This window comes from Mesoplodon densirostris, chromosome 6, assembly GCF_025265405.1.
Source record: "Mesoplodon densirostris isolate mMesDen1 chromosome 6, mMesDen1 primary haplotype, whole genome shotgun sequence".
Classification (NCBI taxonomy): domain Eukaryota; kingdom Metazoa; phylum Chordata; class Mammalia; order Artiodactyla; family Ziphiidae; genus Mesoplodon; species Mesoplodon densirostris.
The window spans coordinates 79,822,764-79,841,476 of NC_082666.1; the positions used below are offsets into that span (position 1 = coordinate 79,822,764).

General features: G+C 42.1%; 1 non-coding gene across 1 annotated transcript; it reads right to left on the reverse strand.

Annotated features, from left to right (window-relative positions):
- Positions 1-240: 240 nt before the first annotated feature.
- LOC132492846 (U6 spliceosomal RNA) lies at positions 241-347 on the reverse strand. Its single transcript, XR_009532901.1, has one exon. It is a non-coding gene; the product is annotated as a U6 spliceosomal RNA (small nuclear RNA).
- Between the last annotated feature and the right edge of the window lie 18,366 nt (positions 348-18,713).

Consider the following 18,713-nt stretch of genomic DNA (forward strand, 5'->3'; position numbering starts at 1 on the left):
TATATTATATATATGAAGAAATGTTATATACATGGGTGATAGGCACATATGTCTTTATTATATTCTTTATAACTTACCTATTTTTATTTATTTTGTATATAAATGACATATCCATAAATTATTTTATATGTATAAAATACTTGATTTTAAAAGTATGGTTTTACTCATTTCTCCATTTATTTGCCATAATCAGTTGTCTCTGGCTGTTATTTCAAGGTAGGACCTATGATTCCTTTTTTTTAAAATATGGAACGCTTCACGAATTTGTGTGTCATCCTCGCGCAGGGGCCATGCTAATCTTCTCTGTATTGTTCCAATTTTAGTATATGTGCTGCCGAAGCGAGCATGGACCTATGATTCTTGACTATCAACTTGTTTCAGGGCCAAAGTCTGAACCCCAGTTCTGAGGAGCCATTTTGCCTCCATACTAAGTCCAGTATTAGACAGCAGGGAAAGTAAGATAAGAATTACGTTCCAGTCCTGGCTCTGCCATTTATCAGCTGTACAATTTCAGGAATCTCAGCCTCAGTTTCCTTGCCTACAAAATGGGACAATACAACTCCAAACTTGGACTTGCTGTGAAGATTAAATGAGACAAACATTCACAAAGTACTCAGGACGTTAATAAGTGCTCAGAATATGTTAATGTCCTCCTCCATTATGAAAGCAGTAGGTAAGAGGCTGTGTTCAAAATGGTGCACAACCATTACTGTTATTTACAAGTTAAACTGAAGCCTGGGCACTACTTTCTTTAACTCACTATTTCATTTGACAGACATTCATTGAATGGTTACTAAGCACCCGATATTTTGATGATGGGTCAGTAGCTTCAGCCTCATAAGTGAAAAATGGCATTTGTTCTAACCTCAGGGCTAGGCCTAATGAAGAGGTTTCTGACCCAAGGCAGCACAACATGAGAATTGAGTTACAGGGACTTAGGCTGTGAGCAAGTAAAATGTTTAATAAATAATGAAAATATGACCCTTGGCGCCAGCATGGTACTCAAGGCCATCTGCTGAGTCATTGCTAAGCTGGGGAAACGTAAGTTCCTGAAGCTACCTGGAAAGCTGGTTATGTCATCTCTGCTTGAAATGAATTCCGAGATATATGTCACCTCCTGGGGTGGTGTGGGTGTGGGGAGAGGTTTTAACTCCTGGGAAGTGAGATATTACTTTGTTCCATTTTGCAAAAATGAGCTATTAGACTCCATTCCCAGAAACTGTCTCCTGAATGGCTTACAGCAGGGCTAAAGAAACAGAATGCATATTTTAAATAGATTCTGTCATTCTTTGAGCTGAACTCCAAGTTGCCTAATAAATTTTTAAATTCCCAAAGAGCTAGATGCATTCAGAGTGACTCCAAAAAAGATGTTCTATTTTGGGATGTCACAGGCATCACTGCCATAAATCATCACAAACAAAACTGTTGCTTTGACTAATTGGGGGCTATACAAAAGGCCGACCTCTTCGTCCTCATCTGCCTTCCCCTTCTTCCCTTTATTGGATATCAGTTTTCAGAATTAAGGATATGAATCTGATCTATCTTCCTCTTAATAATTTAGACTTTAGGTCAGAGAAGGACCATAGGATTTCAGAGCTGGCAACTGGAACTCAGTTCTTGCATGCATTTCTCAAGGTCATACGTCTTAGTGCAGTGGTTCGCAATAGAGTCACCTGGAGGGCTTGTAAAAACACAGATTGCTGGGTCCCATTCCCCGAGTTTCTGATTCACTATGCATAGGGTGGGGCCTGAGAATCTGCATTTCTGGCAATTTTTAAGGATCCTTCTGGTCCAGGTCATAGTTTGAGAGATACTGTCTCAGTTATTTGAAGGACAAGATATAGAGGCCAACCCTCAAACTGTCCAGTACTTTCTCCAAGGCAGGTCTTCTATAGCATATAGATTTTATGTCCTATCCTTTATAAAGTTATGGAAACCAGAGTTTCTTCTCCTCCTGAAAGGGGAGAATTCCATTGGAGGTAGAGCTAAAAGCATGAGCTTTGGAATCAGACAGGCCTGAGTAAGGGATTAGCTATTCCACAGTTTAGTTTTGTGATTTTGGGCAAGTTACTTAGCTTATTTGAGTTCTAGTTTCTTCATCTGTAAATTAGTAATTATTAGCTGTTCTAATGCTTTGAGACTCCTGAATGAACCGTTCAAAAACTATCTGACAGAGTTATAGGACTGTAAGCCATTAATAAAGCATCTAATTTAGCTTCTTCACTTTCTAGATGTGGAAACAAAGACCCAGGGAAAGTAAGTGTCTTTACTGAGATCTCACAGCATATGGCAAAGGAGGACCAGGATCCTGGCCTTTTAATGAGTTTTGTTTTGTTTTAATCCTTCACATTGAATGAATATTTCCAAACCAAACACTTAAAAACTAAACACTTTAATAATGGAAGTCCAGTCATATGACAATATATAGACTTATGACAAACATTTTAGAGAGCCATATAAGCCAAGTTCTATGATTTAATCTGCTTTTCAAAATACCATTTTCTTTTGGTACAAGGTTATATATTACATTTATACAATGGGACATATTATATGGGAAGATAATAAAGAATCTATTCTACTCACATTTAACAACTAAAAGAAAACTTACAGCAAGTCTCCAAACTTTATTTTTATTTACAATGCAATTTCAAAAAGAACCTGACATGGTGGTGTTTTGCAAAAGGGGTGCGGGTGTTTATAGAATTCTGGTCTTTGCTGTTAGAATTGAGTCCATTTGAAAAATGAGAGCAGATGGGAAATCATTTTCTACATCAAGGAGAAAAAAGTTTTAAATATATTGGAAAATTATAGCAAATGTTTAAAAGAGAAAAAAGCAACTCAAAGGACATTGTACACTCAAGCTGTACTTGTTTGGGATGTATAAAAATTAGAGTGTTTGAGGGCTAGCTTAAACTCTTCATCTAGTGAACACTGACCCTGGGGTGCAGTGGTGTTGGGAGATTTGCTGAACTGAGCAAATGGCTTTGGCAAAGAGGAGCATGGAGCCCAGTTCCGTGCTTTTGGCATGGTGACCAGCTCATCATCGCTTTCATTTTTTAAAATAGTAATATTTTCCAAAATATTAATATTTTGATGAAGCCAAGAAACAAAGGGTCAGTGTTGTGGATTAAGAAACCAAGGTGTGCTTTGGTGCTCTCTTGTTATTTGTCTTGATGTGAGCTGACTATTTACATCTAAATCACTATTTGGTTTATAGTAAGACTAAGACCAATATATTTTAGAAAGCTTATTTGATCCAAGTAATTTAAAGCTGTTATTCTGATAAGAGATATATCCACTAAGTGACCACTAGCTGGTTGGTTAAGAAGACAAATAATGGGCCTCTTCTCACAACTCTTTAGTTTCCTGTTTCAACCTGCAGTATCCAGATTTAATCAATGCTGCAGCCATTCCAAGATTGCAGGAATATTCAATTGCCTTGGAAGCATATACTGATGTGTTGCATGATCAGAGGGGGTAAGGCAGAGGGCTTTGTTCACAGCTAAGAGACAGGGGATTGTGCCAATCAGAAAGCCTAGCTTATAAGAAAAGAAAAGCCTAGATAAGAAAAGCCTTATCTGCCCGGCACCTGAAAATTAACAACCCTCACTAATGGGAAGGTGCAATCCCAGGAAGATAATGGAAATACCTTTAAAAAGCCAATTTGACCCTTGCCAAAATTTGCAATGGGCCCTACCTCAGATGATTTGGAGCTCATTTTAATAGGCTTGAAAATCTGAAAATAAATGATTTTGAAGTGATGATATAAATTATGTATGAGTATCAATTGAATATTCATGTATAATGAGTTTATGGAATACAAGAGAGTATTTCTTTTGAGATGCTGCAATACTGTTATTGTTAGATTCAGAACCCAGCTGATTGCTTATAGGGAGCCTTTGTGCAAATTTGAAAAAGGCACCCCCTCTGAGGGATGTAGCCATGTGGGTACATGACTTGGCAAGAGAAGCCTGGGCTGGATCTTAACTCCCTTTTGTCCCATTGGCTGGGTGCTATTGTACAATGCACAAATTGCAGTTCCTTAAGTGGCAGCCCCAATTGCTATATGAAATGTGTGCCAGTAGCAAGGATTTCAAGGCTTGAAGTGCTTGTGTTGGTTGTTAGAGAGTACCTTTGAAATTTATAAAAGTGATGGGTTCCTTCTCTTGCCCCAGCACAGAATTTATCTGCAGAGATGAAGTGTCAGTTAAGCTCTAAAATGCCATGAAAGCAGGGGGAGCCTTCATGATAGAAAATAGAGATATTGTCTTGGCAGCTATGTTCCCTGAAGAAGCATAGCTAGTGAGCCACACTTCCCAAGCCAGAGGCAAACAACGCAACACCTGGGAAATTTAGATTTCTGGCACCACAACTGTCTCATTTCCCACCCGCTGCACTGACACTAGAAGGGGAAAACTGTTGTGTTGGGTGTTGAGGTAAAACCTTCTACCTCCACCCAGTTGTACTAGAACTTAGGGGCAGTGGGTATTAGCAATAAAAGTATATGGGCTCGAATGTTCATCTTCCTTCTTAGAACCATTGACTTATGATGCCATGGTAATGAGAGTAGGAATCCGATATTGAGTTTCCGGTTCCAGGACAAAATGGAGTAAACACACATCTCTTTGTTCCTCTGGCTAAGAATAGCTAAAGGCCCTGGACACCGTATATAAAACAAATATAAGAAGATTCTAACATGTAAAGGGAAGAAGGTAGACCTTTTAGGGATCTCAGGACCAACGGAAGGACATGGGGATGTGGGTTTTCTTCTTGCCTGTGATAGCCCAGACCGTGTTCTGGAGAAGCAGGCAGCCTGGAAAAGCCAACAGGTGTAGACAAAAAAATCCCCAAGAAAAATCCATTCTCTCTAGCTACTGGAAAAGGAAAGGGGCAGCCTAGCAAAACAAAACTTTTGGACAGGGCTTCCCTGGTGGCACAGTGGTTAAGAATCCACCTGCCAATGCAGGTGACACGGGTTTAAGCCCTGGTCTGGGAAGATCCCACATGCCGCGGAGCAACTAAGCCCGTGCGCCACAACTACTGAGCCTGCGCTCTAGAGCCTGTGAGCCACAACTACCGAGCCTGTGTGCCACAACTACTGAAGCCCACACGCCTAGAGCCCATGCTCCACAATGAGAAGCCACCGCAAGGAGAAACCTGCGCACCGCAACAAAGAGTAGCCCCAACTCCCTGCAACTAGAGAAAGCCTGCGCACAGCAACGAAGATCCAACGGAGCCAAAAATAAAACAAATAAAATAAATTAATTAAACAAAACAAAAAACTTTTGGAGAATAATTGCTCTACTTCAATCAAACACCACAGAAAAGTATGACTGGAGAGCCTAGACTTATGTCCTTGGCCAGCTATAACAAGGCACTTCTCTTCCCCCACCAGTGGGGAGGTGGAACATTTATCCCCACCATATGGGAATGAGACTACCCCCAACCTCTGCCCCAGGTTGTCAGTAAAGACCATGTGGGGAGCCAGGACTTCCATGCCCACCCAGCGGTTGAATCACCCCTCCCTACCAAGGTGGTATCAGAGAGGGCTGAGTGGGAACCTGGGACTTTTACCACATTCCATCCATAGCTAGGCTTCCCAGGCCCCTGTAGTGTCAGCAAAGGCCTAGTGGAGAGTCTGAACTCCCACTCCCACCCAGCAATAATGAGATGCCCCTCTGCTTCCCAGGGTTCAGTGGAGGCCAAGAGGGGATTTTGAGCTTCCACACCACCTGACAGTAATACTATAAAGCATCACCATCCTTCCTCCACTGATGTGGTGTCATAGAAGACCTGATAAAAGAGAAGATTTAAATATGATCCAGAATCTCATAATATAATAGCAAAACTGTCCAAGACACAATTGAGAATCACTCATGAGGAACCAGGAAAATCTTAACTTCAATGAGAAGAGATAATCAACACACACCAATACCAAGATTATGTTGATGCTGGAATTATCTGACAAGGATTTTAAAGCAGACATCATATGAAATGCTTTAACAAGCAATTAGAAACATACTTAATACCAATGAAAAAATTAAAAACCTCAGCAAAGAATAGACGATATAAAGAAGAACCAAATGGAAACTTTAGAACTGAAAAAATGCAAGAATCAAAATAAAAACTCAATCAATGGGATCAATAGTAGAATGTAGAGACCAGAGGAAAGGATCAATGAACTTGAAGAGAGAATAACAGAAATTACCCAATATGAACAACAGAAAGAAAATAGGGAAAAAAATGAATAGAACCTTAGGAACCTATGGAACTATAACAAAGGATACAATATTCATGTCATGTCATCAGAATCCCAGAAGGAGTGGAGAAAAAGGGCAGGGCTGAAAAAGTACTTAAAGAAATAATTGCAAAAATTCCCCAAGTTTGGCAAAAGACATAAACTTACAGATTTAAGAAACCTAGTACAGAGACTTCCCTGGTGATCCAGTGGTTAAGACTCCTCTCTCAGTGCAGGGGGGCATGGGTTCGATCCCTAGTGAGGGAACAAGATCCTGCATGCAGCAAGGAGGAGAGGATCTTGTACTGAGCCTTGTCATTAGAAAGAGCCCTAAAACAGAAAAACAGAAACCAAATACACAGTCAGGTGAGTCACATTAAAAAAAGAAAAAAAGGTTAAGACCATTGCTTTATAGCATCACTGTCATAGCGTTAGGTTTAGTAGGAATAAAAATACTTGAAGATTAATAGCTTAGTTTCAGAGAAGTTTACATCTGCTAAGCAAATACACAGTAACGAAACACATTCAAGTGGTGAGCCACTGAAGTGGTTTTAGGGGATGATTTTTGAGGGAGACTTTGTTTCATAAGCCACCAGTATGACTCGTTTTTCGCAATTATCACAACTAAAAATGTTTTCCAATTTCTAAACAGGTTGAGAGCAAACTTAGGATGTGAACTTTAAAAATAAATTATTGTTATTTATTTATTAAAAACATTAAAAAAATTATTTATTTTATTTATTTATTTTTGGCTGCATTGGGTCTTTGTTGCTGCACACAGGCTTTCTCTAGTTGGGGCGAGCAGGGGTTTCTCTTCGTTGTGGTTCGTGGGCTTCTCATTGCAGTGGCTTGTCTTGTTGCAGAGCACAGGCTCTAGGTGCGCAGGCTTCAGTAGTTGTGGCACATGGGCTCAGTAGGTGTGGCGCACGGGCTTAGTTGCTCCACAGCATGTGGGATCTTCCTGGACCAGGGCTCGAACCCATGTCCCCTGTATTGGCAGGCAGATTCTTAACCACTGTGCTACCAGGGAAGCCCCTATTGTTATTTATTTAACTTACTATTTAGCACAGACATACCTTGCTTTATCGTGCTTCAGCATGTTGTGTTTTTCACAAATTGAAGGTTTGTGGCAACCTTCAGGATATCTGCAAAAGACTTTCAGCAAGGGTTCAGTTGGTTTCTCATCTTGTTCTCAAAACAGGTTAATCTGGAAGATTTTAGTCCCTTCCAAGACAGTGTGATCTGAATCTGCTAAGGTCAGTGGCAAACAGTTTGATTTGAATTTGATTTCGGTTTTTGGCATCTTCTTCAGAATCTCTTCATTCTCTGAAGTTTTGTTTAAAAATGATAAGGCTTGGACATGACTAATTGTGTTTGAATTAAAAATATGATGTAATCCAATGTCATATTGGACATGATAGTGACAAGGGAGTGTCCTTGCATGCCCTCTTACTTTATTCACCAACCGAGCTGAAGCATGGCAATAAGAGAAAATGTATTCTTTCGGTACTGTTCCTACCACGTGCTTTTTAAAACATACTTTTTGAGGGGCCCCAATTTTTTTTTTTTTTTTTTTTGCGGTATGCGGGCCTCTCACTGCTGTGGCCTCTCCCATTGCGGAGCACAGGCTCCGGATGCGCAGGCTCAGCGGCCATGGCTCACGGGCCCAGCCGCTCCACGGCATGTGGGATCTTCCCGGACTGGGGCACGAACCCGCGTCCCCTGCATCGGCAGACGGACTCTCAACCACTGCGCCACCAGAGAAGCCCTGAGGGGCCCAAATTTTAATCAGTTAATTAATTTATCTATTTTTAACACTGATTTATTTATTTGGTTGTACCGGGTCTTAGTTGCAGGAGGCGGGCTCCTTAGTTGCGGCAGGCAGCCTCCTTAGTTGTGGCATGCATGTGGGATCTAGTTCCCTGACCAGGGATCAAACCCCTGGCTGCATTGGGAGCGCAGGGTCTTATCCACTGCACACCCAGGGAGGTCCCTTAATCAGTTAATTTAAATAAACAAAGCTGGCTAGCCCTGCCCTACCAACACAGCTGTGTCAGAACAGGTTGGACTCTGTTTAACCTCAGGATGAATCAACAAATCAGTCAGTTATTTCCTGATACAAGAGATTTCACTTTTTGCCATGAGATAATAAACATGGATTATTTGGTGGTTACTGTTTATTTTTATTTTCCAAGTTAGAATGATATAACAACTTGGTAAAATTTTCTGTTGTTGACTTAGAAGATTTTAAATGAGATTCAAATGAAAGAGAAAGAGAGGAAAGTGAAGGCAGAAAGGGAGAGATAGGAGGTAAAATTAAAATAAGACATATTTTTTCATGTGTATCAGGGGAATGTTGGAAAGAAAACAGCTATAGAGAATAATATTAATATAGAAGCTAAGTCAAAACTTCTTTGATACAAATTTAGTGTTTTTAGCAGCAAAAATATGTTTCTCTTTTATTCTGATTAAAAAGCATCAATGAATCTTTCTTAACATGCATTTGAAGTAGCTGAATAATCCAAATACAAAACAAATCAACACACTTGCTTGTAACATAGAGGTGAAAACATTAAAAAGGCTATCTGCAACGTAATTTGTAAAAGCCCCATTCCTTCCTGCTTCCTCTCCAATCACGATGTAAACTAGGTTCTGTAGATACCTATCTCCATCTCTAAAACAGAGGGAGTGATTTTGGGCAAAAGCTTATTTTTCAGATTTGCATCTGCATTTTCTTGCATGATTTATGGTAGAGATTTGACTATTTTCTTGTAAACTTTGAGAATGAACTCTTTAGGAGAAATTCAATCTTCTCCGAATTACCCACTTTGGGGTAATTACTCAAGATTACCCTTGTCTGGATTATTCCCACTTTTTCTATGGATGTCCTGTAGCGAATGATAAATCAGATCATTGTTTTCCTGCCTTCATGTGCTATTAGATGAGATGTGTTCATGGTGTACTATCAGCCTCAAGTGAAGTGGCATTAGGAAGGTAAATCATTTGCCCAATTTATATCTTTATAGTTTTAATTTTCTTCTCATTTTATTTGTTTTCCTTTAAATTCTTGAACATATTTAAAGTAACTTTTATATCCCTTGTTAGCTATTTCCATCATTTCTGTTATTTTTGGCTTATGATTTTTCTCCTGGTAATGGACCAGAATTTTTTTTACATGTATAGTAATGTTTGATTGGATGCTGGACATTATAAATGTTATATTGTTGCATGTTGAGATTGTGTTGTTCTTTTTAACAAATGTATAAATTTGTTCTGCCTGGTAGTTAATTTACTAGCAGCTCACCTTGATTCTATTGAGGCTTGGTTTAAAGCTTTGTTACAGTGGGTCTAGCACTGCCTTTATTCTGGGGCCAGTGTAGCCTTACTACTAAGGTGTGACCCTTCTCAGCTTTACTTTGATAGCCCCAGATGTTCAAAAAAGTCTCTCTGGACAACCCTCAGAATGGGAGAAAATATTTGCAAACGAAGCAACTGACAAAGGATTAATCTCCAAAATATACAAAGAGCTCATGCAGCTCACTATCAAAAAAACAAACAACCCAATCAAAAAATGGGCAGAAGACCTAAATAGACATTTCTCCAAAGAAGACATACAGATGGTCAACAAACACATGAAAAAATGCTCAACGTCACTAATTATTAGAGAAATGCAAATAAAAACTACAGTGAGATATCACTTCACACCAGTGAGAATGGCCATCATCACAAAACCTACAAACAATAAATGCTGGAGAAGGTGTGGAAAAAAGGGAACCCTCTTGCACTGTTGGTGGGAATGTAAATAATATAGCCACTATGGAGAACAGTATGTAGGTTCCTTAAAAAACTAAAAATAGAATTACCATATGACCCAGCAATCCCGCTACTGGGTATATACCCAGAGAAAACCATAATTCAAAAAGACACATGCACCCTAATGTTCATTGCAGCATTATTTACAATAGTCAGGCCATGGGAGCAACCTAAATGCCCATCGACAGACAAATGGATAAAGAAAATGTGGTACATATATACAATGGAATATTACTCAGCCATAAAAAGGAACAAAACTGAGTCATTTGTAGAGACGTGGATGGACCTAGAGACTGTCATACAGAGTGAAGTAAGTCAGAAAGAGAAAAATGAATATCATATATATATATATATATATATATATTTTTTTTTGGCGGTACCTGGGGCCTCTCACTGTTGCGGCCTCTCCAGTTGCGGAGCACAGGCTCTGGACGTGCAGGCCCAGTGGCCATGGCTCACGGGCCCAGCCGCTCCGTGGCATGCGGGATCCTCCCAGACCGGGGCACGAACCCGCACCCGCCGCATCGGCAGGCAGACTCCCAACCACTGCGCCACCAGGGAAGCCCCGAATATCATATATTAATGCATGCATGTAGAATCTGGAAAAACTTGTATAGATGATCTTACTTACAAAGCAGAAATAGAGACACAGACGTAGAGAACAAAGGTATGGATACCAAGGGGGAAGCGGGGGTGGGCTGAACTGGGAGATTGGGATTGACATATACACTACTGATACTATGTATAAAATAGGTAACTAAGGAGAACCTACTGTATAGCACAGGGAACTCTACTCAATGCTCTGTGGTAACCTAAACGGGAAGGAAATACAAAAAAGAAGGGATATATGTATACCTATACCTGATTCACTTTGCTGTACAGTAGAAACTAACACAACATTGTAAAGCAACTATACTCCAACAAAAATTAAAAAAAAAAAAAAGTCTCTCTGACCTGGATGGTTGGTATTCAAATGTTCCCAAGTCCTGTGTTAACTCCCCAGTCTGTTCTTTGCCTGGCCTTGTAGAATTTCGCTCTATGCATTCAAAGAGTAGTATTCAGCCAAGGAACCCAGGGAACCCTTGTGAAAATGTCTGGGGCTCTTTCTTTGTGCAGCTTGCTCCCCTACACTATTCTGCCCAGCAAATTCCAGCCACCTCAGCCTCACCAAACTAGATTTCTGTCTCCTCATTCTAGTGAAATTAGCATGCTCCACTTGAGTTTTCACCCTCTTTATTGTGGTTTAAAAATTGCCTCCAGGGGAATTCCCTGGTGGTCCAGTGGTTAAGACTCCTTGCTTCCACCACACGGGGCGTGGGTCAAATCCATGGTCCAGGAACTAAGATCCCATGCGTGGCGTGCCAAAATGTAAAAAAAAAAAAAATTGCCTCCAGGTAGCGTTGCTGGATTTAACAAATAAAATCCAATATTACATTTTTATACATATTTATACTAAGAAATTATTAATTATGTATCTGAAATTCAAATTGAACTAGACATTCCATATTTTATCTGGCAACATTACATCCAGGCAGAAAGCCAGGAAAATTGAGGGCTCACTTCAATTGTTTCTATTCTCTTGGAACCACAATCTTGAGTACACTGTGGTCCCAATGTCTGAAAACAGTTGTTTCATATATGTTGTCCAGTTTTCTAGCTGTTTACATTGGGAGGGCCATTCTGTACCAGTTACTCCTTCTTGGCGAGAAATGGACATTCATAGTGCATCTTTAAGCAAGCAAGCAAACAAACAAATAGGATGGCTGCCCTACTTGGAACTGTTCAAGGGAATCATTAAGAAACAGTAATAGAATCTAAACAACAACAACATAACAAAAAAAAATGGTCATGAAGAACCTAAGGGCAGGCTTCCCTGGTGGCGCAGTGGTTGAGAATCTGCCTGCCAATGCAGGGGACATGGGTTCGAGCCCTGGTCTGGGAAGATCCCACATGCCACAGAACAACTAGGCCCATGAGTCATAACTACTGAGCCTGCACGTCTGGAGCCTGTGCTCCGAAATAAGAGAGGCCGTGATCGTGAGAGGCCTGTGCATAGCGATGAAGAGTGGCCCCCGCTTGCCACAACTAGAGAAAGCCCTCGCACAGAAACGAAGACCCAACACAGCCAAAAAAAAAAAAAAAAAGAACCTAGGGGCAAGACAGGAATAAAGACGCAGACCTACTAGAGAATGGACTTGAGGATACAGGGAGGGGGAAGGGTAAGCTGGGACAAAGTGAGAGAGTGGCATGTACATATATACACTACCAAACGTAAAACCGATAGCTAGTGGGAAGCAGCAGCATAGCACAGGGAGATCAGCTCGGTGCTTTGTGACCACCTAGAGGGGTGGGATAGGGAGGGTGGGAGGAAGACGCAAGAGGGAGGAGATATGGAGATGTATGTATATGTATAGCTGATTCAGGAGATATGGAGATGTATGTATATGTATAGTTGATTCGCTTTGTTATAAAGCAGAAACTAACAAACCATTGTAAAGCAATTATACTCCAATAAAGATGTTAAAAAAAAAGAAACAGTAAATAAACGTGTCACTTTTACCCATCCTGGAATATGTTACATAGTTATGTGAGAAAGAACTCAATTATAATTCAGAGCATCTGCCTTTCATTCAAGATTCTTATTTGAAATTCCCATTTCTCTTCTGCTTTATGGTCTCCACAGGCTTTTTTAAAAAAAATATTTATTTATTTGGTTGCACCAGGTCTTAGTTGCAGCACATGGGCTCCTTAGTTGTGACATGTGAATGCTTAGTTGCGGCATGTGAACTCTTAGTTGTGGCATGCATGTGGGATATAGTTCCCTGACCAGGGACCGAACTCAGGCCCCCTGCATTGGGAGCAGGGAGTCTCATCCACTGTGCCACCAGGGAAGTCCCTCCACAGGCTTTAAATTTACCTGTCTTAGCTACTCCAGACCATGCCAACCTATCCCTTTGGGACATCACAAGGGTCCTGTAAAGGTGAATTCTGGACACTTCACACATTCTGTATTCTTAGAAAGACCATTTCAAATATACCCTCAAAAGCAGTGAGATGCTATGCAGCCATCTTCATATGAGAGAGTTCATTTTATTTACACAGATTACAACGACTGTCATTTCTTGGGAAGTTCAAAGAGATAGTGTTCATGAAACCGTAGTTACACAGATAGTAGAAGGAACTTGTGCTTTGTGAGGATGAGAGGGCAACTAATACTTATTGAGTGTCTATTATATGCCAAGTGTTCCGTATTTAGTGGTTTGCTGGAGCCAGCCTGTGACAGCTCATATGCGCTTGTGAGAGGCAATTGTTAAATATTCAGGAATCTTGCCAGCCAGTTTTTAAACTGTTGAAATCTTGAGATTGACAACAGGAGGAATATTTATACCATGGAAATCATCAAATGCTACAAATTCTGGCTCCTCCATCAACTCCAAGAGCTAATTGTTACGCATTTACCAGCACATCACTGTAATCTCATTTTTCATTTCATCTTATCTTCTGAACAACTCTGTAAGGTATTTATTAGAATGTGAAGTTTAAAGATGGAAAGAAGACTGAGGTTACATAAATAATATGGCCCAGGGCTTCCCTGGTGGCGCAGGGGTTGAGAGTCCGCCTGCCGATGCAGGGGACGCGGGTTCGTGCCCCGGTCCGGGAAGATCCCACATGCCGCGGAGCGGCTGGGCCTGTGAGCCATGGCCGCTGAGCCTGTGCGTCGGGAGCCTGTGCTCCGCAACGGGAGAGGCCACAACTGTGAGAGGCCCACGTACCGCAAAAAAAATAATAATAATAATATGGCCCAATTTTCCCAGAAAACAAGTACAATTCTGCATAACTTTACGTCCTCTGCTTACAGCTCCACAGCTCTGAGCCAGGAGACTTAAACAGAGTTGTTGTCTTAACACTAATTGACTTTATGATCTTGGACCAGTACCTGACCCCTCTGGATTACCATTTGTTCATCTGTGAGGTTGGGAGCGTTGACCTAATTAATACCCAAGGTCTCTTTTGGGTGTAATTGTGTCTGTTGTCTACTAATTCTACCCCTGCCCAATTGTGTCAGAAGCACTAAAAACTCCTGCCAAATGGCTGCCAGAAAAAAAAAAAAAAAGCTTTATCACTAGGGCCTTCCTGAGACTTAAAGCTATGATACTACCAGATTTTCATTGCTCAAATGTCTACCGTCAAGGAGATGTAATAAAGAACATGTGTTTAGCAAGTTCATTTATTAAAAATTTGGTAGGGCAAAGTAACCTACTGTAAAAGTACCTGTCTTGTTTTTCTTAGCCTTTGATTATTACCCACCAGTGTCACTGGCAAAGCCCATTAACAATTCCTGGGAAATATAGAATCTGGGTGATAAAATAAAGTCCTACCTTTTTTTTCTTTGTGCTTAGTCTAGTTTCACTTGCTCATAGGATACTGTGTGCAGAAGCCTTGCACCTGGCACTTCAGACCAGAGTTCCTAGTGCAAAATGGCTGCATTCATCCCCCTTCCCTGCTGACAAGAACCCTAAAAAGCAGCCCGACCAATGGCCTGTAGGATAGAGTGTGTACTCTAGAGCGCAAGCTTGCACCTCTCCATTCATTGCTCAAAGAATAAAGATTTCCTTTGCTTCTGAACTGAACTTGGTCTTGTTCTATTGGCTCAAAAGACACCAAGCAGAAGGACCCTTGTTGAGGACCAACTCAGGAGGGTCGGTAATAAAATTTGGTGACTACAAAGGCGTGGACCTTCTGCCTGCACCCACCCACAGGGCTCCAGGTTCACTCTGGCTCCAGGGGGAGGACACCAGAAGGTTAGGGAGGTTTGAAGTTTAGGTGAGAATGATTGACTCTCAGCTTTGAGTACACTCTGGTCGGGTAGAATGGCAGCAGCTTCGAGCCAAATCCAAAGCAATTCTGCCCAGCAACCTGAAGACCCTGTGTAGTGCACACACAGCATAGCCCCCAGAGTAATCTGGACTGTGCCCCCTTGAAGGAATTACTGTGACATCGTTGGGGATCGAAGACTGAAACTCACACATGTCCACCCACTGCCTCTGGCTGGCCTTCTTGCAGTACCGGATACCCGAGGATGGTGGCGTACTGTGGACAAGAGAGAGCCAGTACTGTCCTCTTGACCCCTGTACAAGGCAGTAACAGCTGCACCAGGGCTTCCTGCCTTCCTCCCCGACCAACAGTAGCATTCTCCATAGTCACTTTCGGTTTAGTAAAGGAAAGTGGCCAGCCCCGTGGGCCAAGAGGCGAGACCAGGAAAAAGCCCAGGTAATAAGGACCTCCTTGACAAAACGGAATGAGGATACTCAATCCAAGTTCAGGAAAAGGCACTGGGGAAGCCCAAGTGCAGAAGGATCCCAAGGTAGGTACGCAACTAGTGACTTGACCTCTTCCAGTCAGCGCTAGTTTCTCTGAAGTGTTATGGGGGGCCGTGTGAGCCACTCACAAGACCAGGAACCTGAGTAGCAGGAAGATGTGTGAGCTGTTGGCAAGAACAGGCAACACCCACTGCCTGATCTTTCCTCCTTCCTCTGCTTGTGCAGTGAAGCTTGGGTGAGTCTTCATTGACTGAGCTTCTACGGGCTCTCCACAGCAAACTGGTGAGTATCCCATGGGAATCCCTCATGCTTTTAGCTCTCACCCACCACGAAATCCAAAAACTTCTCCTTTTTGGCTAAAAGGAGGAAAGAGAAGATCTCCACCTCACACAGCTGTGCCTCTCCCTAATGGACCAAGTTGGTCAGGAACTAACGTGGCTAAGCTGCTCTGGGCCGGAGGTGGTCCTGTCCAACTTCCTGTGGGATGGTCTGACTGAGGAGAGACTGTCTCAAGCATGGCTCCTACAAATTCAAGGGGACCCCCCCCCAAGTTATATCAGAGCCCACGCCATTTGGACACCTCCTATTTTGGTCTTTTGAGGAATCCATTAACATTTTAGTGCTGGTTCCAAATTTCCTGAACAGGAAACCTTACTTGGGTCAAATCTTGTGCATTTGCGTGCCAATGAATCACTCCACTCACCCCCCTCAGTAGTTTGAAACAAATCCAAAACAGAACATCTAAGGTATGGGAAATCAAACATTCACCATACCAAAGGAGCCCATTAGGGTACATTCTGCAGAACCGGAAGTTTTTCAGGTATCACCTCCAACCCTAAAACATTTAATCTTCCTATGTAATACAGCTTAGCTCCAATACCAGCTGGGACATTGCGAAAGTTGGCCAGTTAATGGGTCTCTAAATTAAAATACCATTTTACAATTGGGCCTGCTATGCCGGAGACAAAAGAAATGGGATGAAATTCTCTCTGTTCAGTTTTTTGTGGCGTTATATCAGAACAAAGGCCTTCAAAATGGTTGTGGTAATCCAAGGACCCTCCAGGAAAAGTACTCCCTTTGAGGCAGGTCCCTGGATAAAGGAGGGCTCATCCAGGTACGTGTCCCATTTGCACTTCTGATCTATATAACTGGAAAAATCGTGGTAAGGGGTTGAGGGAAGATCCAAAGGGGTTCCTGAATTAGGGGAACGTTTCAGACCCATGACCCCACCTGGGCTGACATCCAGAGCCTCCTCAATGTACACTTAACAGGGGAGGAAAAGTCAAAAGCCTGGGAGGAAGCAGACAAAGAGAACAGAAACAATGCAGGTCATGCTATTTTCGGAACAAGGAATCAAGTGGTCCCAGATTACAAACCCAACTGGGATCACCAGGACCATGGGTAAGGGGTGGGAAGACAGAGGCTGACCAATTATAAAAATATCATCCTAAAGGGAATCCAGGCAGCAGGAAAGAAACCTGCCAATTGGCATAAGATAAAGGAAATCTATCAGAAGCCAACAGAAAACTGTTCAGCATTCCTACAGCTTCAAGGAATGCCTCCAAATCTATATTAGCCCTGACCCTGAGTCACTGGAAGGGAATGCAGTCCTGAGTTCATTTCCAATTCCTAAAGTGCTCCCGACATCAGGCAGAAACTCAAAAACTGGAAATAAAACCAGATACCCCTACCTATCTCTTGCCTGGTCAAGGTTGTCTACTGGTGTTTAATAACCGAGATATACAGAGGAAAAGTCAGAGGATAAAACGGCCCAGAGGCAAACCTACCTACTAGCTGTTGCCCTCCAACGTCAACCAGTTGGCAAAGGGATCTGTACTAACTGCCCACAGAGACTCGCTTCATTCTCAAATAAAGTCAGAGAAACCTACGCCCCTCCTAAAACTGCAAGACAGTTTAGGGGGTTTCCTGGGGATGGCTGGGTTTTGCCACTTTTGGATGCCTAACTATGGTCTAATAGGTAGGCTTCTATATGAAAAGTTGAAAGGAAAGGATGATGATACTTTTGAATGGAATTCAGAATGCAAAGGGGCCTTTCAAGAATTGAAAAAGCAATTACTTCAGGTCCCTGCCCTGGCGCCCCCAGATCTAGCTAAACCCTTTGATCTTTACATTCAGGAGAGAAGGGGAATTGCCCTTGGGATATTAGCTCAAAAGCTGAGACCACTTACTCGGGTGATTGCTTATTTCTCTAAACAACTAGATCAAACTGCCAAGGTGTTGGCTTCTTGCCTGCAGGCAGTAGCAGCTACTGCAGCCCTGCTAAAAGAGGCTGAACAGACAACATTTGGTCAGCCAATCACTATATGGACTCCACACCAGGTTCAGGCTTTAGTAAGTTCTAATAGATATCAGAATAACTATCCCCTGGAAGGTCGATTCAAGTTTAGGCTATGCTTTTAGACAACCCAGTGGCTGCCATAAAAACCTGCCATATGCTAAATCCTACCACCCTGCTACCCACAGAAGTGGGGTCCCTGGAGCATGACTGTATAGAAACCATAGACATGATCTATTCCAGTCGCCCTGATCTAGGAAGTGAGCCTCTCCCAAATGCTGAAGAGGAATGGTTCACAGATGGGAGATGGGAAAAGGCTAGTGGGATACATAGTGACATCTCAGACTCAAGTCACTGAAGCAAGAAGCCTACCCCCAGGGACTTCTTCCCCAAAGATGAAACTGATAGCCCTCACCCGAGCCTTGGAGGTCAGGGAAGATCTTAAATGTTTTCACAGATTCCTGGTATGCATATGCCCTCCTACACGCACACCGGGCTATTTGGGAGGAGAGAGGTATGCTGACTGCGGAGAATAAACAGGTGAAACATGGCTTAAACATATTGAAGCTCTTAGGAACAGTACAGCTTCCAAAAAAGGTGGCAGTGATTCATTGTAGGGGTCACCAAAAGGGGGATGCAGAGGAAATAAAGAGAAACAACAAGGTGGACACAACTGCCAAAAGGATGCAGCCTTAGAACAAGTAACTTGGATATTACTCCTCATAGCCTGAAGGCAGATCCATCTAATTATTCTCCAATATACACAAAGGAAGAATTAGACAAAGCCCCAAAATGGGGCTTCAGTAGAGATCTAGGAGGTCAGGGGTGGCTAGCTGATGAACAATACTTTCCCCAAACTGCAGCTTGTTAAGCCCATCAGGAAAGCTCATTAAGGAACTCACTACAGGAGAGAAGCCCTATATAATTGATTAGTTGAGGTCATGGTAACTCCTGGCATGAAAAGTGTAATCAGTTGGGTAGTTGAGACATGCCCCATCTGCACAATGAACAACCCCAAAACCAGACCCTTCAGAGGCCCCCAGAG